The following is a 21636-nucleotide window of genomic DNA, read 5'->3' as shown; positions in this document are numbered from 1 at the left end:
CACCCCACAAACCCATGTACTCCTCATGCGCCATCAATGCCAAGCCATGCCACCTCAGGCTCCTTAACCACCCACCCATGGCCCCTCATACCTTTCATGCCAATCTATGCCCCTCTGACCAACCCCAACGTCCTTTATAGCCCCTATGCCAACTTACTACAAACTCATGCCAACCCTTCCCCCACCCACCACTCTTTGCCCTTACACCCTCCATGCCAACTCACCCAGTATCCACATGGACAGACCTCAGGAGCCATGCTAAGATTAAATTAAGTTCAAAGTGTCCGTGGCAAACTTTATTTTTCAAAAATCTCTCATTCATAAAAACCCAATCATTATATTTTCATTCCTTCAGCTAAATAATCTCTTATAAAAACAAACATTTCAGTCAAGTTTGTAATCCCTTATAAAAACAAACATCGGAATTCATAGCCTCACTTCAAAGAGTCTATCACCACTTGTTGCTATCAATCAAATTGTGAAATGGCAGGCACTCCACTATGATAATGGGAGGTTGTGAAATCAGTCATGCAGCACTAACCTAGTAATGTTAACTCCCAGTCTTATGTCAACAGACAGAATGAAATAGCAAGTAGAGATTTTTTTTTAACTGTCCATATTTTTCCCAAGATTTAAAGAACAAGAGTTTTAAATGCCTTGACAGTTTGAGAGCTGATTTTGACCACTGTTTTTGATAGATGCTTTTGAAACTTTTGACTATTTCTTTTGACAATTGTAATAGTTGCTTTTGACAGCTCCCTTGACAGGTCCAATGAGTTTATACACTTTTTACATACATTCATGTCACGTTTAACAATCCCAAAAGTCACCTTACCCCTCCCAACCAAAAGTTACCTGACCTCCCCAAAATCTGTCCTGGACCATATCCATAGGGGTACCCTACCTCTCCAAAAGGGTACCCCACCTCTCCAAAGGACTTCACAACTTTTAGATCTGCTCCTACTGGGTCCAATCTGCATATGGTGCGACACACCTGACCAACAAAAATAAGAGATGACAATGGGCAGCTACCTCTGAAAAATGTGCTTACACAAATACTGACCTGCCCCCATTCCCACTCCTGTGAAAATGGTAGTTGCTGTTTTCAGGGATGGGATTTCAGCCTCCTCCGCCATTTTTGTAACAATGGAGAAGCTCTCCAACATTGTGAAAACCCAGGCCTCAGTGTGCACGTTTTGACTTGGACTGAAGCAGGCAGCTTAGACACTAGCTTAATAGGCCCGACAGCGATTAGAAGGATTCTTGCAGGAGTTCAGCGAGACCATTCACTTAAATTCTACCATTTTGGTGAGAGACACCTTGCAAAACCTTTAAGAGACATTGGTTTTCCTGCTTACAACATGGTACACGTTGGTAACAGCAGAGAGGGCACTGTGTGTGAAACTGCAACTGGAGTCCTAGTTTAATCTTAAGATCCCTGTATACATATAGCAATGAGGTTTCTGTCTGTTTCTGCTGGCAGCCTTTGCTGCCTATTCCCTAGGCTGGACCAAAATATCAGCAGGCGCAAAGATGGAGAGAAAAATGATGCACTACATGTAATGTAATTGCAAAAATGTAATTGCACCACAAATATGGGCTGTGGTCTTTTGCCATCTTGGCTCTGAACTTTAGTGGGGGTTTCACCCTCCTCCGGCTATAACTTTGCTGGGAGATTTGGCAGATGCCCTAGAGAGGCTGCAGTTGAGGGGTTTCATTGATCACCCATCGAGGTTACAACAGGAGATTGAGACAAGCTCTGTGGAATATTAGAGTTCTGTAGTATGCACCAAATTGGAACTTGAAAAGTAAGCATTTCATAGTTCACATTCATTGACACCCCAAACCTTCTGCCAATAATCTCTATGTACATCCCAGTAAGATGAACAATGAGTTGAATTGCTCTTACGTCCTTAGATATGGGAAACTAAGAACTCATTATTTTGTCAAGAACTTATTAGTCTTTTCTTATTAGAAACCATCTCACTTTTATCAGAAAGGTGGAGTAGGGAAAATAGCTTGCTGTTTTTCAGTTACTGTTGAACCATGATGAATGAGGTGCTGTATATTTAGTAAGATTTTTATGATCCCAAGTCCCAGTTTTTGCACAGGTTGCAAATTGTGTCAGCATGGCAAAAATTGCTTTAGCTCCAAGTTAAATATAAAAAATGACTTGACAACACTCTTTGAATTTTTTTAGCACTTTAGAAATTTAGAGAAAATTATGCTAGTTAAAAATAGCATGCCAAAGCTTCTTGCATGTCCTGCATTTTCTTATTACCTCCATATGGACACTGGCGTACACCGGGCTCCAATAGAGGTAAATGAGATGCTTAAGGGAAAAGAGGAAGCTAACCTGCAATGTTAAATTCACAAATATCAACTGTTACAATCCTTGGCCAGACTCCAGGATGTGAGGGGAGATCCAGGATGTGGGGGGAGATCCAGTTTGTGACCAATAATCCAAAACAAAAACAGAATTACCTGGAAAAACTCAGCAGGTCTGGCAGCATCGGTGGAGAAGAAATCAGTTAACGTTTCGAGTCTTCATGACTTCATGGCAGTCAATTAAACACAGAGATAAATTGACTGCCACCTCTCTTCAAGAAATGCCCTCTCTAAAGAAGTATGGTTCTGTTCTCCGACAGGATTTCCGTCTGTCTCTTCTGCCCTGCTATCTCCACAATCACCACACCCTCAACTTCTCTCTCCCCCACCCCCCCCCCCCCCCACCCACCTTAGACCAGCTTATATTTCACCTTTCTCCTAACTATACTCAGTTCTGCCGAAGGGTCATGAGGACTCGAAACGTTAACTGATTTCTTCTCCACCGATGCTGCCAGACCTGCTGAGTTTTTCCAGGTAATTCTGTTTTTGTTTTGGATTTCCAGCATCCGCAGTAGCTTTTAGCTTTTATCTCTGTGTTTAATTGACTGCCACCTCTCTTCAAGAAATGCCCTCTCTGAAGAAGTATGGTTCTGTTCTCCGACAGGATTTCCATCTGTCTCTTCTGCCCTGCTATCTCCACAATCACCACACCCTCAACTTCTCTCTCCCCCCGCCCCCCCACCTTAGACCAGCTTATATTTCACCTTTCTCCTAACTATACTCAGTTCTGCCGAAGGGTCGTGGGGACTCGAAACGTTAACTGATTTCTTCTCCACCGATGCTGCCAGACCTGCTGAGTTTTTCCAGGTAATTCTGTTTTTGTTTTGTGACCAATAATGGTTTGTTTAAGTAGATTAAGGTTGAGATTCAAGGCACCTGCTTTTGGAATGAAGCTACAAGATTCCATGGGTTTTGAACAAATAATTAACAAACTTCATTATAAAGTTCAGAAAGATAAAACAATTTACAATATATATCTTATGCTATTAACATTCAGGGTAAATATGAGGTTCATGTGAATTAACAATGAACTGTGGTCCAACACACCAAAGTAGAGTAAATGACAGATGCAGCTGAAACAGAGGGCGGAATCATCTCAGATTTGCACTAAATGCGATAGTGGGCAGGCAAAACTACGTTTTACCTGTCAGCAGCAATACCACACCATGTCACCCCATATTGTCCCAAACCCACGGCATTAATTATACATTCCTGGGAAACACACTGTTTCCATGTCGGGGGGGCTCTCATTCCCCATCACGCCATCACCTCACTGCTTCATCACGCCAGGCACCATATTTAAAGTGCAGCCGCATGCACAGCTCTCAATGCTTCCAGCCCAGGACTGCTGCACAGAACTTATGGCCCCAAAAGGCAAAAAGACGGCAGCCCTCAGATTCAATGATGCAACCCTCAAGCATCTTTTGGACACAGTAGAGGCTCGCCGTGATGTTCTCTACTCCTGCTATGGCCACAGGACGGGCAGCAACATCAACAATCCGGCTTGGGAAGCAGTGGTAGTGGTGGTCATTGCCAATGCCCTGCAATAGAGGACAGCCACCCAGTGTCGAAAGAGGATGAATGATCTCTTCTGTTTCGCCAGAGTAAGTTACTCTTCTCATTACTCTCACCTCACACACTCACAAACCCATCACACATCCACAGGGCCATCAGTCACTGATCGTTCAAGGGACATCACCATTCACTGTCTCACACTCACCATCATTGTCCTCATCCAGTTCATGGGCCACTCACCATCCACACATGTCAGGCATACTTATCATCTGGCCTGGCAGGTGTCCTGCTTACACTCTCTCTATCTCTCTTCATTCAGGACAAGCTGGCACACACCAGGAAGGAGAGGTCGCAGACCAGTGGCAGAATGCCTGAAATCAAGGTCCTCACGGGCTTTGATAACAGAGCCATTCAGCTGGCCGGTGAGGATCTGGACCATTCCTGTGCTGACTGTGACATCAGCAGTGCTCTATCAAGTGAGGATCCAGCAGTGCAACATCCATCAGATGCTGTGATTGATGTGTCCTGATTCACAGGCCACTGCCATGCGCTAATTATCTTTCCTTGCTTTCTCAGAAACATCTGGGAAACAACCAAGGGAGTCCCTGACCCAAGGCCTCCAATCAGGTCCAACCAGCGCGGAGACACACACCTTGGTGAGACCTAGCTTTAAAATAGCCCTGGATCACAATCTGGTAAGCACATCGCACTTTCTGATCCACAGCAGGTAGTGGCAGGGACTTCCCAGGTGTCCGGAACTCGGAGGACTGTTGGAGGCCAGAAATTTGCTGAGTCCGAGTCAGATGATTAGCCTCTGGACTTGGTCGTGTCACAGTTGCTGGAGCTGCAAAGGCAAGCTCAGGAACATCAGGAAGTGACTTCCGCTACATTCCTCGAATTACAAGGCACGATGGACGAGCCCGTCCACCTTCAGACTGAGGTGATAGCGCCGGCATGCCAATGCACTGAGGTTAACACCGGCAAGATGGCGGCCCCCATGGTGATCTTCGTCCGAGACATCACTCCTGCACTGCTGCATGGGCTGAACTCCAACAACAACGCCATAGTTCACCTCCAACAGTGTGCATGCAAGAGGGTCGCAGGACAGCCCAATCTCACTCCAGCTACTGTTTCTCCTCAATGGGTCAGCCAGGGGCCCTTGGGCACCCATAGGGAGGAGGATCAGCAGGTGTAATCCCGGGGTCATCCACCCAGTCTAGCTTCCAACAGTCCTCCGAGTTCCGGACGCCAGGGAAGTCCCTGCCACCACCCGCTGTTGATCAGAAAGTGCGATGAGCTTACCAGATTGTGATCCAGGGCTATTTTAAAGCTAGGTCTCATCAAGGTGTGTGTCTCTGCACTGGTGGAGAATGTAGCTGAGCGTTGAGTGCTGTGACCGGTCATCAGGGAAGGTTTCAGTGGATTCCTCTTCTGAGGTTCCCTTGGGAGCGTCTGGGCCATCCGAATCTCCTCTTCCTATGACCTCAGCCGCTCCAGCTCCACAGGCCGAGGAGGGAGCCACTACCACACAACAGGACCCCAAAAGCAGGCCGGGGCCCTCCAGGCCTCAGGCCTCCAGTGCACAACCGCTAAGGACATCACAGACAACATGGCGTCGCAGTCAGCAGGCTACCTCCACCTCCATTGTAGATATCCGGGGAACACCAAGAAGTAGCAGCAGGGTTAGGAAAGTTAAGAAGATGTAGTTGCACAGCCTGTGCACCTCTGTTAATCACTTGTATTTAATGTTCACTATTGTAAATAAACTCCCAAGAATGTGTCCCTGTCTAAGGCTCCTTATTCTGATGAACAGTGTTTGTGTCACTTAAATGTGAAACCTTTCTGCACAATAAAGGCAGGTGTCTCAGTCCACGGCCTCTTCCCTGTGCTCTGTGCAGCCTTCAGACCAAAGTGATGGTCCAGCCTCACACTCCCTGAAAACATTACTGATGCCTGCACCTTGACAGTGCTGGTCATTGCTGCTAAAATGCCATGGGCAGGCGTTGCAGAGTTCCGACATTCTCTCTGTGTGCTCTCAGCACCTTTAAGGTGAAGCTGCCCCCAATTTCTTCAGCATGTGTGACCAGTGACGCTGTGCTCCTGAAGGGGTGAGATGCTGAAGGCAGACAAAAAAGCAAGTGCTTTTAAAGTTTCATGGCTGCTTCTCTACGACATGACCCTGATCACAGAGCGCAAACAAACTGCCCTCGGTTAGACAATCTCGGAGGCTATATGAAGATCAAGTGTCCTCACTGCAGGTCGTCATCATCCCCCTGAAACTGAGCAACTATTAGGGCCTCCACTGCGTCTCAATGACAAGAGCATTACCACAGAGGGTATGTGCCTGCAATCAGCCACACTGGAGTCAAATGTTAACAGATGCAATGTAAGTCTCTATGGTTTCTCCCCACTGCATGCTGTCATCATTATCCACAAATCTAGCAGCTATGATGGCCTCCCAAGCATGCCTGACTTGTCTGGCCAGTGTGAGAACCTCATCGCTGTCAACGTCGTCTTTGAGGGCCTCCTCATCCTCATCACCGCCGATGTCCTCCTCATCAGAGGAGACCTCCAGCTCCTGCATCTCCTCCTCAGCCAGTTCCTCTCCCCATTGCAGCGCCTAATATAAAGGGGACAGGAGGCAACAACGATGCATAACACCCTCTATGGACTATATTGCAGGGCTCCACCAGACCGGCCCAGGCACAGCAACCTAATTTTCTGCATCCAGATGGTTTGCGCCACCAAGTTGCGAGTTGCAGCATAAGCCTCATTAATCCTTTGCTTTGCTGCAGTCTGAGGCCGCTGCAAGGGTGTCATCAGCCACATCCTCTGTGGGTAGCCCTTGTCCCTGAGGAGCCATCCCTGCAGCTTCTGTGGACCCTGGAAGACATCGGGGATCTGTGACCAACTGAGAATGTAGGAGACGTGGACACTTCCTGGAAACTATGTGCATACCTGCAGGATGCATTTGTGGTTATCGAACACCAGCTGCACATTCAGCAAGTGGACATAGTTGACCCCTTGTTGTGATGGAGATCAGAGCACCAGATGAGTGCAGTCGATCACACCCTGCACCTGTGGGAAAATCGAGATCTGGGCAAATCCAATCACTCTCTTGGTCCCGGTGAAATGCACAATGTTGTGTGCCTTCATGAAGGTGACATCTGTGACCTCATGGATGCATTTATGAGTGGAGGCTTGTGAGATCACACAGAGGTCACCTGTAGAGCTCTGAAAGGAGCCACTGGCGTAACATTTGAGCGCCGCGGACGTGTTCACGGCCGTTGGCCGAAGATGCCCTCCATGTCCCTGTGGCACCAAATCCGGCAGCAGGTGGCAGGTGTGACTTACCAGTTCCCTAGACATGCGCAGTCTTCGGTGACACTGGTTGTTGCTCATCTGCAGGAATGAAAAGCGGCATCTATAGACCCTGGGTCTAGCTAGACGCTGACCAACAACGGCTCACTGTGACTTTTCAGAGGCATCTGCAGGAGCCCCAACTGCCTCTTCTTCCTCAGGGTGCTGCTCCTCCCTCTGCATAGCCAGACACATCTGTCTCTCTCTCCTCTGTTGTCTCCACGCTCTGTATACCAAGAGGCATACAGCTGGTTCACCAGGCTCCACCTGATGCACTCCTCCTGTAGGATGAAAGAGAGAAATGCGTGGGTTAGCTTGGGTATAGTAAGAACCTCTCTTGGTTAAATTTGAAGGCCCCTTAACGCATCTCGGAGAGTGCTGGACATCGCTTGGATGGCCAGAGTTTAGTGCGCTGCATGGCTGCCCGAAACCCCAACCACCTCCGCCACACTCCACCTGTCCGATTGGTGGCAGCTTTGGCCATTGGACTGCATGCTGTGTGCTCAGCACAGGTGCAGGCATTCTCCTAACCCGTGCAGCAAGTCTGCACTGTTAGCTTGAACTATGGGGGAGACTGATCCAAAGCAGGATGGTGACATTGCAAGGGGCTGTGAGCACCAGTGACTGACTGCTCCAGGGCCAGCTTTAGCAAGCAGATGCAAACAATATGCCCAATCATCCAACTGTTCTGTAGTCCAGTAAAACGCTTATTAGTTTGCAGTCTGTGCCCAAGGGGTGAAAAGCTCTGGAGCACTTGGTGGCACTTTCATGCCTCTGCATTGCTTGAGTGGATAGATAAGCTAGAGTGCTGAATCCAATCTTATCAATGTGGCTATGCCTGAACCATCTCAGCTGAAGAGGAATGGTCAATTTATACAAGGTTTCCCTAATGCATGGTCGCTCCCCTCCCCCCCACCCCGCATGTGTTTCCACTATACATTCAACTGCAGGGCAGCCCTTGTCCACCCCCCTCCCCCACCCCCTCCCACCCCCTTCCCCTCCCCAGCTCCCCTCAACATACCTCCAGCTTGAATCCAAACAGACAACCCAGGTGAGCGCTGCGCAACATTACTGCGCATTCACCTCCGAGTTCCTCTCAAAGTGCAGCCCGCCATGCACACACCTTGTATATGCTGTTGTGAAACACATTGGCGTGCAATCACACCGACATGGGTGGATGACTCAGCTGGGGAGGTGGGAGGGGGGGTGGAGGCGGGGGGAGCTTATAATGATATGCAGATGTATTACAATGAGGTTCCCGGCATCCGGGGAACATTCCCAATGGGGAACATTCCCAATGGGGAACATAGCCAGCCATCAACGGGCTGAGCGCATGATTGCAAACTGGTTTCACGATGTCGTGAAGCCGATTTCTGGCTTGCTCGCCATATTGTCTGCTGATGCCACCAAGCACACCCAACGCCAGTGGGCACGGAAAGTTCCGCCAAGAGCCCGTGGATTTCTCAAGAACCCACACAGACGCCAGGAAACACCAAGCTGGGCGGAATTTTCCGTGCCCACTGGCCTCAGGCATGTTCGGCCATGTTAGTGGACAATATGGAGTGAAGGCCAAAAATCGTTTCACATTGAAACCAGTTTGCGATTGTCCCTGCTGCCCGTGGATGGCAGGCCGTTTTTCCCACCCTTGGACGTCGGGAACCTCATTTTAATACATCAGCACATCATTATAAGGCCAGCCCGCCAGAAATATCCCCCACGCTGGATCCTCCGCCCATGCGCCGACGTGTTTCACAACAGCATATATGAGGCGTGCACCTGGCGGGCTGCACTTCACTCAGGACTTCAAGGTTTGTTTGCCTACCTTACTTCGGGCAGCACTCGCAGTCATCAGCGCCAGGCTTCGCAAACAGCTCCACATCACTTTTAGGGGAGCTCATGCGCAGGCCTCTAACTTCCAGACCAGCCATAAGGTGGAGGTAGCTTTTCAACGGATGCAGGGCTAGGGTTTGCTTGGGGAAGGGAGAGAAGTGGCCTCAGGCAAGGGAAGAGGCTGCAGGATGAGAACTGTACTGTTGGCGGGTGAGTCAATAACAATACATGCAGACGCAGAGACCAATATGAAATTAAGCTCATGCTATTTATTTACACAGAGAACAGAGCACTAACATGAAGTGTGCTTCTGCAACCAGACCCTACTCTCGACTAACATTAACATTGTAGCCCACACTACACAGCTATTGAGTCGTACAGTCATGGTCAATCTGCATGCATTCTCTTAAAGGTGTATTGCACCTCAGATTACCACATCCTTGAGTGTGTGAGTTTAGAGTGATGAGATGGTTGCCTTACCCTGGCAGAATGATGAGATCATTCATCCACTATCTGCATTGGATGGCCAACCTCTTCTGTGAAGCATCGGCACTGATCACCACTGCCACCGCCTATCAATGTGGAATGGTAATATTGCTGTCCCCCCTGCGGCCAGAGCAGGGGTGGGGGGACATCACAGCGGGCCCCCAAGGTGTCCAAAAGTTACTCGAGGGATGCATCACTAAACCTGAGGACTGCAATCTTTTTGTCTTTGGGGACATGTCTTCTTTGTAGCAATCCTGGGCTGGAAGCACCGAGAGGTGTGTGCGTGGCTGCACTTTAAATGCGTCGCCTAGTGTGATGAAGCTGCGAGGTGATGGCCGCGGTGGGCAAATTGGAACCCGCCTGCCATCGAACCGGCGTGTTTCCCAGGAATGCATAATTAATGCGGCAGCACTGGGACGATTCGACCTGAGATGCCGCCATTGCGGCCGGCAGGTAAAACATTGTTTTTTGCACCTGCGGCCACACTTTGTACAAAGCTGGGACGATTCTTCCCTCTGTCTCACAAGGGATTTCCAGCTTCACTTCTGAAGATCACTCCTTGGCATCCTCTCCAAAAGTTGCTCCCACTTGATGGCTTTAACAATGGCCCACCTCACAGGGTTTCAAACCCGCCTTCCGAGATTCCTTCTGCCTGGATTTCTGAGTACACTCAAACACTAGCTTACAAGCACATTTTCAGACCTATGGCTGTGCCAGGTGGAACACCACTGTTCCAAAGAGGTACCTTTGTCCCAACAGCCCTCTCTACTTAAAATCTGCTCTCTGCAGCTCTTTATTTGACTTAACTGGGACCTGTTTCTGTCCCAGTCTCTGTGATACTTGTGACTCTGTGACTTCCCGAAACTAACTGCCTCAAGAGGAGCTGTTCACTGACCCTTGAACTCACCTGGGGACCTATCAAAACACTCCCAGAAGGTGCCACCTTTGTTACTAGGCAGGAACCAATGTAACAAGCATTGGACCATCCTGTACCTTAGTTGTTACAATCTCTACAGATTTCTAATTTAATACCCAGGGATACACAGGTCAATGGATTTTGTGACACAAAGTTGTGGGGAAAGGGAGGGTATAGGTTATGATTTTTTTTAAATTTATACATTGATATGATGTAGACATCACTGGCTAAGCCAGCATTTGTTGCATACCCCTAATTGCCTTTGAGAAGGTGTTTGGTGGTGAGCTAACTTCTTGAACTGATCCCATGTGGTGCAGATACACCAATAGTACTGTTAGAAAAGGAGTTACAAAATTTTGCCCCAGCGACTGTAAAGGAACGATGATATGGCTTTGAGCCAGGATGATATGTGGCTTGGAGGGCAACTTGCAGGTAGTGGTGTTCCCATCTATCCGCTGTCCTTGTTCTTCTAAGTAGTAGAGGTCACAAGTTTGGAAGATGCTGTCGAAGGAGTCTGGGTGAGTTGCTGTGGTGCATCTTGTAGAAGGTACTCACAGTTGCCATTGTGCTTTCATGGTGGAGGGAGTGAAATTTTTAAGGTGGGTGGTAGCCAAGCAGGCTGCTTTGTCCTCGATGGCATTGAGCTTTGTGAGTATTGTTGGAACTGCACTCATCCAATCAAGTGGAGAGTATTCCATCACACTCCTGGCTTTGGAGAGTCAGGAGGTGAGTTACTTGCCACAGAATTCCCAGCCTCTGACCTGCTCTTTTAGCCACAGTATTTATATGGCTAGTCTAGTTCAGTTTCTGGTCAATGGTAATCACCAGGATGTTGATAGTGGGGGCTTCAATGATGGCAATGCCATTGAATATCAATTGGAGATGGTTAGATTCTCTTTTGTTGAAGATGATCATTGGCTGGCACTTGTGTGATGTGAATGTTACTTGCCATTTATCAGTCCAAGCTTGAATGATGTCCAGATCTTGCTGCATATGGGCACGGACTGTTTCAGTATCTGAGGAGTTGCAAATGGAGGTAAACATTGTTCAATCATCAACAAACATCCCCATTTCTGACCTTATGATGGAAGGAAGACCATTGATGGAGCAGCTGAAAGTGGTTGGGCCTAGGACACTACCCTAAGGAACTCCTGCAGTGATGTCTTGGAACTGAGATGATTGACCTCCAACAACCACAACCATCTTCTTTTGTGCTAGGTATGACTCCAACCAGTGGAGACTTTTCCATCTGATTCCCATTGACCCCAGTTTTGCTAGGGTTCCTTGATGCCACACTTGATCAAATACTGCCTTGATGTATGCTGCATGATTGAAAAAGGCCAACTTAATAAAGGTACCTGGAAGTAATTTTTTTGCAGAGAGGATAACCAGGAATTGTAGAAGGTAGCAGATCACTGGATTCATTGGAAAACAATCACGAGATGCTACAATGGAAAGAAGATTGGCTTGATATAATAGGAGAATGAGATAAACAAAATAAAATGGCTGCTTCATCAAGACCTAACCAGTGATGTGCTGATTAGTCTGATTCGAGAAAGCTCTCATCTTTTCACTATTCAGAAAAATTCTGTTTTGCAAATCATATTTGCACCACACCACTTCTGGCCAACTTTTCACTTCCTCTAAAAGAAATCAATTTTACAAACATAAACATTTTGAAAAAAACATAAGACATAAAATCTACTTGCCCGAGAAGCAGTTTCAGTGCAATTGTGCATGACAATACCTTCATCAAAGGTTAATGTAGTGTATATTGATCTTCAGCAGGATTATGCTCCATGGGAAAGCAACAACAGTAGACTCAAGTGGAAAACAAATGTCATTCTACCCAGCAATACCATTCTTGCTAAAATTATGTTTCATGCCTCGATAAACACATGTTTTTTTTTTGCCCATTGTGAATATTATCTTTAATATGCAGACTGGATTTGCTTTGGTGCTGCCACCTGAATTTGGGCTGGAGCTGTGCGGCCACGAATAGAAAATGAGCCGAAGATCCATTCAGTCAGTTCTCAGGCACCAGCTGCCATTTCCAGGACTGCACGCCAGAAGAGTCAGCCAAAGTAATATGAATTACGTCCACCCATATTTGGGTGGCAATACCCAAATCATAGGACAATGACAAAAATAAATCATTCAACACCTTTCCGAAAACATCTTAGCAATAGTGGGGTTCGGGAACACTGTTTCATTCCTCAAATCCAGCGTTGCCAAGGCAACAGAGACATTTAACAAATTAACGAGTTGTGCTGCCGTCTGTCATTGATTACACTGGACAATATGAGAGATTTGAAAAACGCTATCCAAATTAATGTTCAAACAACATCTATGCTAATGCTGCAAATAGGCAGGCAACTGTAGAAACAACACTGGGAGACCATCAATAGGATTATATGGGCCCGATCCCAGAAGATCTGCTGGGGTTAGCTCAAAAATAAGCAAGAGTGGCATAAAGCGTGACCCGCCACAAATCCAGTGTTCCCACCAGATGGATAACTCAGAGCCTTAATTCATAACTGGATTTTCAGTCCATTACTTTCATTCTCTTAGCTTTATAATGCAAGTTCTGATCAGGACAAAGAAACATTCTGAGCCTGGCCAAAATTAAAACATCCTGTCACTTAGTGCATGTTTTATGATAGTCACTTGGAAGCTTTATTTGTGATATACTGTGTATAATTAAGGCTGCATTTACAGTACAATTGCAGTGTCAGTGAATAGCAAAACTTATGTTTGTAGTGTAAATGTATCCTTAATCATCTCTTTGCTCACTCTCAGTCAATCCTCAGTCTACAATTACAAATGCACTCATTCTTTTGGCTTATCTATTGTGTCAAATCTTCTGCCGCTGCAGCTTTGTGCAAAATGCAAATTGGATCATCTTCGATGTTCCCTTGACTCACATTTGCAAAACATGCTTTTTCCCCCCAACTCAAACCTATAGATATTTTGCCCTTTCTGGGCAACATCACTAATATGAAGTCCTTGGAATTCATCACTTCTTAGCATTGTATTCCTTCACTCGTGATCAGCAGCACTTCTGCATTTTCAACACTAATGACAGTGTTTCTTTCCAAAGCTATTAACCTCAAAGGCTATTAGTAATACCAAAGCAACTTCCTGAAATGTGGTGCGAGGAAAGAGTTGTCAGAAAGTTAAATGTTAACTAATGGAATAAAAGTATATTATAATTATTATTATGATCATTATTGCTTTTGTTATTATTATTATCTCTTCATGGAATGTGGACATCGCTGACTAGGCCAGCATTTATAGCTCATTCCTAATTGCCCTTGAGAAGGGCAATTATTGTCATCATTTAATACTTTTTATGATATCTCCCGCTGAAGAGTATCAACATAATTGGGTCCACTGGGCCAATTCCCTGATCATGAGGAAAATGGACTTGGGAAAGCAGCATGCCCCTCTCAGTCTGGTGGATTGGAAAGCTGACTTGCCGGATTTGGTGAGCACAGCCCATCATGATAATTATAATACATACCCTGTTTGTTTTCCACATGTGCAGGGAGCATTGTGGCACCACTCTTATGACGAGAAAAGGAACGGTTTAAACTTAAGTGACAGGGTGTGGTCTAACCAGGTTTTTGATTTTGGGGAGGCCACTGCAGTCATCCCACTGACTTCCTGGATTTGGGGGTCTACCTTTGCAGTACTAAAGACGTTACAGGATGCCCTTACCATTTCACATCCCAAGACCGGTGTGCTGGACAGAATTCCTGAGGCATCCCAGGAATACTTTAGACATACCATCAAAGCTGGTATTGGAAATGGCGGATACCGAGGGAGGGAAGTGAGAAAGATTTCCTGCACCCCCACCAATTGGGATTTCCAATGGTCCTTCCAAGTAGTAGGACCTGGGCAGATCTGTGCTCTGTTCCAAATTGCTGCATTCCAAATGGGTAACTTTGCACCCCTCCCCACCCACCTTTTTAAAGGGGATAGCTCGAGCAGTTGGTCCTAGGTAAATATGCCCATCCTTTTCATACACAACATTCGATACAAGAGAAGAACATTTATGAGACTCCCAAGTGACACAAGCAGCACTTCACATGCCTGAGAAATCAGTCATATTAAAATTGCAATAGACCAGAGACACTGTGGATAATTCAAATAAAAGACTTGCATTTATATAGCACCTTTCACAGCCTCAGGGTGTTCCAAATGCTTTACAGTTGTTGAATTATTTTTTTGAAGTCATTGTTGCAATGCAGGAAATGTGGCAGTCAATTTGTGCACAGAAAGCTCCCACAAACAGTAATATGGGGAAGAATTTTCCTGTCGGCGAGCGGCGGCACGGCCCGCTCACCGATACGTAAAATGACACGTGGTGACATCGGGTGTGCGTCCCGGCATCACCGCGTGTCATTTAGATTTTCAGTTCGGCGGGTGCACAGCTGAGTCGGCTGCACGCCCGCTGAACTGTCAAAGGCCTATTAAGGCCATTTAAAACCTAATTAATTCAATTCAATGAGCTGTTCGTCCAACCTTAAGGTTGGCGGGGGGCAGGCAAAGAGCCCAGGCGGCCTTCGCATTTTTCATGAAGCCTCATCCACGGGCGGGATGAGGTTTCATGAAGTGTTTTAAAATCTAATAAAAACTTATACTTTTATTCTCTGACATGTCCCAGCTCATGTGATAGTGTCACATGAGGGGACATGCATTAATAGCCTTTATTTAAAACTTTAACACTGAAACAAATCTCCCTGAGGCACCTCCGTGCCTCGGGGAGATCTCTGTGCTCTTCTGCATGCATGCGTGAAAGAGCGCAGGGAACCTATCAGGGAATTCCCACCCCCCCCCCACCCGCCCGCGTAGGGAGCGCACAGCACTTCCGGGCAAGCGTCACACTGGGCAGACCTTAATTAACCTGCCCGCATAAAATGGCGGCCCATCCCCGATTGGGGGCGCCGACCAGGTTCGCACCCACCCCCACCCCCGCACAACCCCCACAACCGGGGCGGGGGGGGAAATTTCTGGCCATGATAATCAGCAGGTAATCTGTTTTCATGATGTTGACTGGGGGATAAATGTTGGTTAGGATACTGGGAATGACTCCCATGCTATTCCTCAAAAGAGTGCCATAGGATCTTTTTTGTCCACTTGACAGGGCAGACAGGGCAATCATTTAACATCTCATTGGAAAGACAGCATCTCAGACAATGCAGCACTCCCTCAGTACTGCACTTTACCAGCAGTTGGAGGGCCCGCCGCTGCACGGGGAGACCGATAGGTGAACCATGCCAGCCTCCCAGCAAGCTCCAAGGGGGCCTTTTATTGGGAATTCTTCAGCTCACACAGGCACCCCCGTGGCAACAATGGCCATCCCTGCCTGCCCTCAGTGACCACCTCATCTCCTTCGCTGGGGGCTGACACTTAATTGTCCGCTGTCAGCAAAATGCGGCTCTGGGTCCTGCCCCCTGGTGGAGCAAGGTCACCCCTCGTTTTCTGTCTCTGCAACGTCCAGCCCAGAGACCGAGTGACAGACTTAATCTGGTACATTTTAACTTCCCACAGCCCCACAAACCCCCTGCCATCCCCCCACCCCTTGTATCCCCTACCATTCACATCTGGTATTTGTGAGTTTGAAGAAAGAGAACATTTCCAAAATCATCATATTATGATGCCGATGTTGAATCTGAATGAAGCCCGTACATTTGTTTCATATTATTCCATGTCCCCAGCCTATGGTGAAATCATTAACAAGTTCCTTTCATTTTTCCATCAAAATTATTGATTAGTACAGGTCCCCAGAAATAGAAAATCTGCTAAATTCTTCTACAAGGACAGGAGGCTCTGAAATTAAATAATATCTCAGGAATGACAGAACACGTATTGGTGACTTGTATTGCAATTCAAGATAACCCCAGTGAGAAAGTCTGCAACAGCAGCTGAACATATATACATTGAAGCTTCATTCAAAGCTACTGTAGGGCACATTATTTAGATACTGAAAGAAAAAAATTGTGAATTAGATTACTCAGTTGGGATACTCCCTTAAATCATAGCAAAGGTATCAAAAATAGTCACTGTCTGCTGCATAACCCATCATTGAAAGAACAGATATGCAACATGACAAAGGTAAGAGGGCCCCATGAGTCGCAGGAACAATGTGGTGGAATGAAGAAGCAATCTAGTATGCTGAGGGGCAACCAGAAAGATTGGTAATGCCTTCCATTGATTCCCAGGTCCAGCTCCTGAAAAAAGGAAGGAAAGAAGGAAGGAAGGAAGAAAGACTTGCATTTACATAGCATCTTTCACATTCACCAAATATCTCAAAGAGCTTTATAGCTAATGAAGTACTGTTGAAATAGCCACTGTTACAATGTAGGAAATATAGCAGCTAATTTGCACACAACACGTTCCCACAAGCAGCAATGTGATAATGTCCAGATACTCTGCCTGTGTTATGTTGCTTGAGGGATAAACATTGACCAGGGTGGCTCTTCTTCAAAATAATGCCATTGGATTTTTTTATGTCCAACTGAGGGGGAAATGGAGTCTCAGGTTATCATCTCATCTGAAGGATGGCATCTCTAGCAGTGCAGCACTCCTTCAAGTACTGCACTGGAGTGTCACCCTTGCATTTGCAGATGACATATCATCAGCATTCTATCCACTATAACTCAACTGCTAACCAGGATTGGGTGATCAGAAATTTCCTGCAATCAAATCTTGGGAAGAAAGAAGCCATAGTTTGTGGACCCATCTGTTCTCTGGTCATCAAGTCCACCCATCTCCCGGGCCATGGCCTGAGTCTGGACCAGATCCGTTTCTTATTTGGCTATTGGTTTCTCATTTGACCTTGAGCTGACTTTCTGATGCTATATCCTCTCTGTTACCAAGACCGCCTACCTCCACCTCCATAATATCACCTGTCTCCACCCTGCCTCATCTCATCTGCTGCTGAAACAATTTCCATGCTTTTGTTAGCTCTGGACTTGATTATTCCAATGATCTCCTGGTCGGCCACCAATCTACCACCCTCCATAAACTTGAGTTCATCCAAAATTCTGCTGTGGCATCGTAGCCTAGATCAATTCCTGCTTCCCATCTCATCTGTGCTCATTAGCTTCTGAATTGGTAAAACGTCAGTTCTAAGATTTTTATCCTTCAAATTCAGCCATGGCCTTTCCCCTCCCTATCTCTGTAGCCTTCTCTAGCCCTCCAAGCCTCCAAGATATCTGCACTCCTTCAATTCAGGTCTCTTTAGCATCCACAATTGTAATTGCTCCATTATTAGAGGCCATGGCTTCAACTGTCTAAGTCCTAAATTCTGGATTTCCCGCCCAGCTCTACTTTTGCCTCCTCATTAAAGATATCACTTAAAATCTACCCCTTTAATTCAGCTTTAGGTCACCTGTTCTATTATCTTCTTATGTGGCTTGGTGTCAATCTTCGTTTGATAACATTCCTGAGAAGTCTTGAGGTATTCTACTATGTTAATGGTGCTATGGGATGAGAATGTACAAGAGTTGAGAATGGAGATATTTAGGGCAGCATTTAATGGAGGTAACGAGGGTCTCGCCCTCCAGTTGGAGAGCCGGCAAGAAACAGCGCCACCTCTTTTCGGGAAGGTCTGACATATTAATGCCACTCAAGCACTTAACTGGACAGCGGCGGGTCTTCCCAAGTATCAAGGACTCCATGGGCGGAAGCCCCAGCTCCCGAGAGCTGCCGGCCAACCAGAGGATCACTGGGAAGGTGGTGGCTGCTGCTGGTATAACGCTCACCCAAGGCCTAGTATCGTCACTGGACCCCAGGCCACAGTTGAATGATGGTGGGAGCCTTCCACCGCAGGAACACCTACGAGGTAAAAGACAGAAGGACTGATTTAGATGTGCACTCAGTAACAATGACATGTGAAAAAATAGCAGGAAAGTGTAAGAATTTTGCAAAATTGCAAGAAAGGACACACCATTGAAATTATATTTAATGAACCTTGCCCAGTTTTTACCAATATTTCTTTCTAGCTCATGTACAAACCTGGCCTCTCCTACAGGATCTCTCATATATCTAGCTGATACATGTAATACCTCCTCCTCTTGTGAACTCAGGACTCCCATTGATGATGATGCTCCTCCAGATACCCTTCTGTGGCATTCATTCTATGCCCTTCTTCTACTTTGGAGGGAAAAAGGCAATGTTGTAAGTCCATAGGTGTCATTAAAAAGCTGCCTCACATAAGGTCACACATGCCATGACGATGAGAAGCGAAATTGCCTTGTCACTTTAATAGAAATGACTTGAAGACTAGTTGAATCCTCAGGGCCAGCAAAGTGAGTTGAGGAAATGATTTTGAGTAAACATAGTATCTGAGTATTTGGAAATGTTTCCCAGTTTGAATTTCCCTGACTGCCAGGTGCTGAAAGAGCATGAAAAGGTATGTGAAGCTAGCTGAATGAGAAAGGATATATATGAGCACCAGACTTGACTTACCTTGGACACCCTTGTGAGGTCGTTTAACCTCTCCACATTGTGTGCACAGATTGCCTCTGCCACCTCTTTCCAGATAGTTTACAGTTTTCTGATACAGGGCTTCATGCCCTTGGTGCTGATCAAGTGGTCACTTCAACCCCTCAATTCAGATAGTAACAGCTAGTCAGAAAATCTGGGGGCCCTTCTCAATGTTGACAACGGCAAGGTGGCAGTTTTTTTCCGCCATCCTCCGATGTTCCATGTTAACTATCTGCAGCTATTAACTGTGCACAATTGGCATAGAAGATAGACTGTTGTTGCAAGAGCACTTTAATAAAAGCTGCAACAACACCTACGCTTTTGCGGTGAATCAATTGCATAGAGAAGCACTATAGGTAGTATTCAAGCACTAAGTTCTCCAGGCAGCTGCATCATCTAATTATTTTAGAACAGCTTTTCAATTTCACTGGATAGTAATCTTTTACAATTTCACTGCACATGGCACCTCATGGGATTCCTAACTTCAGGGCCGGTGGTTGGTATCTGGATCTAATCAATGGATTCAATTCTCTTAAAAGTGAGATAAAGCAACATTCTTTCTAGTAGTCTAGGACTTCTCCACTCACAGGATCAAATTAAGAACGCCATACTTTATTGATGTTTTTTTTTTCATTCATAACAGATCTATAAGACTCCTGGTATTCAATATGAAGCGTCTGCCTACTTACCCACTGGAATCCCTGAACCATAACACATTTAGTCAAATGAAGGCTAATATTCTTGGAGACTGCACATTGGACTATCTTCATTTTTCCTCACTTTACATGGTCAATTACCCTTCCCCCATCATGCCAATTCATGTCTTGGAATTTATTTTAACACAGTTCATTCTGTATTGGTCCCCTTTCACTTATAAAACAACCAGGCGGTCTGAGAAAGCTGATTTCCTCTTATCAAAATGATGTCATGTTTCCTTTTCTGTGTTTTGTGTAAGCTGCAAGGAAATAGACTGGGTGCCCAATGGAATGTTGTTTTTACAACATGTGTACAAGTTCCACAGCATAGGTTTTCCCTTTTTGTGACTATTGTAAACAAAGGGAGGAATTTTATGGCCCTGGTACGGCAGGGCAGGGTCATAAGATGCAGCGAGCTGTTCACTACTTCGACAGGAACAGAAAATCCCACCCACGGGAAGGGCCGTAAAATTTCGCCCAAGGAAACAGCTTGCATTACCCTTGAGGGCCAAATCTGCAACACATTTCAAATGTGGTCACAAATACACTGAGTACCTTGTTTATCTTTATATTGGCTTTGCATCTTGAAAACATTGACACTCTTAAAACTGTTTTTCTTACTTGCCCGAATAACATATTGATGGTGCAAAGCTCAGTTAATTTTAATTCCCAAATGAAAACTCTTCATTTTCTGATAGCAGAATGGTTGCAATTAACTCACCGCCAGTAATTAATTATATCTGGGGCCTGGCCAGTTTACTAGGGCCAGCTTCTAGCAGGATGCTTTTTTTAAACTAGATTGCTAGATTGTGGAAACTTGAGTTGTGCTGGATGTAATTTGTGCTAGAATTTCCTTGATTCTTGTGTTTGTTTTGCCGATGTCGGATGCAAAGCACTGAAAAAACTTCTTATATCGAATGCTTTATTCTAATTGCAATCGCATTGAAATTGTAACATTAACTATCAACTTTTGTATGCTGTTTTTGATCATTCTTTGCTTTCAGACATGCCATAAGATTTGATAAATGCGAAATGATCATTAAAGGCCTTGTGATCTGGTGATGTTGCAATGATTTTGCAAAAAAAATTGATGCCAGTTACAATTAAAATTATGTCCTCCCCGTTTATCTGAGTTGGCTGTCAGTGACTTAAAGCTTTAAGAGAAAACAAATTTGAATTTTGATTTTTTTTTTGCCCAATAAATAGTCATTTATACATTTTTTAGCCTCAATTCTAGTGTGGGAATTGGTTATTTTCATAGATCGCTACAGATGTTTGAAGAAGGATTCACTCTTTTGGACTTTTTGTTTTTCCATATTTCAGTCCTCTCTTCAGTTCTAAAATGAAAGCAAATACATAACATATCCTGGCAGCATCGGTGGAGAAGAAAAGGGTCGACGTTTCGAGTCCTCACGACCCTTCAACAGAACTGAGTATAGTTAGGAGAGGGGTGAAATATAAGCTGGTTTAAGGTGGTGGGGGGGGAGAGAGAAGTTGATTGGGGTGGGGGGGGCGGGGGTGGTGGTTGTAGGGACAAGCAAGCAGTGATAGGAGCAGATAATCAAAAGATGTCACAGACAAAAGGATCAAAGAGGTGTTGAAGGTGGTGATATTATCTAAGAAAATGTGCTAATTAAGAATGGATGGCAGGACACTCAAGGTACAGCTCTAGTGGAGGTGGGGTGGAAAGACTGACAAGGTATTAGTTGTAGATTTTAAAATAATGGAAATAGGTGGGAAAAGAAAAATCTATATAAATTATTGAAAAAAACAAAAGGGAGGGGGAAGAAACGGGGTGAGGATGGGGGGAGGGAGTTTAAGATCTAAAGTTGTTGAATTCAATATTCAGCCCGGAAGGCTGTAAAGTGCCTAGTCGGAAGATGAGGTGCTGTTCCTCCAGTTTGCGTTGGGCTTCACTGGAACAATACAGCAAGCCAAGGACAGACATGT

Source organism: Cetorhinus maximus, chromosome 7 (assembly GCF_964194155.1).
Source record: "Cetorhinus maximus chromosome 7, sCetMax3.hap1.1, whole genome shotgun sequence".
In the NCBI taxonomy this organism is placed as follows: Eukaryota; Metazoa; Chordata; class Chondrichthyes; order Lamniformes; family Cetorhinidae; genus Cetorhinus; species Cetorhinus maximus.
Note: the sequence above shows the minus strand (reverse complement) of the source record.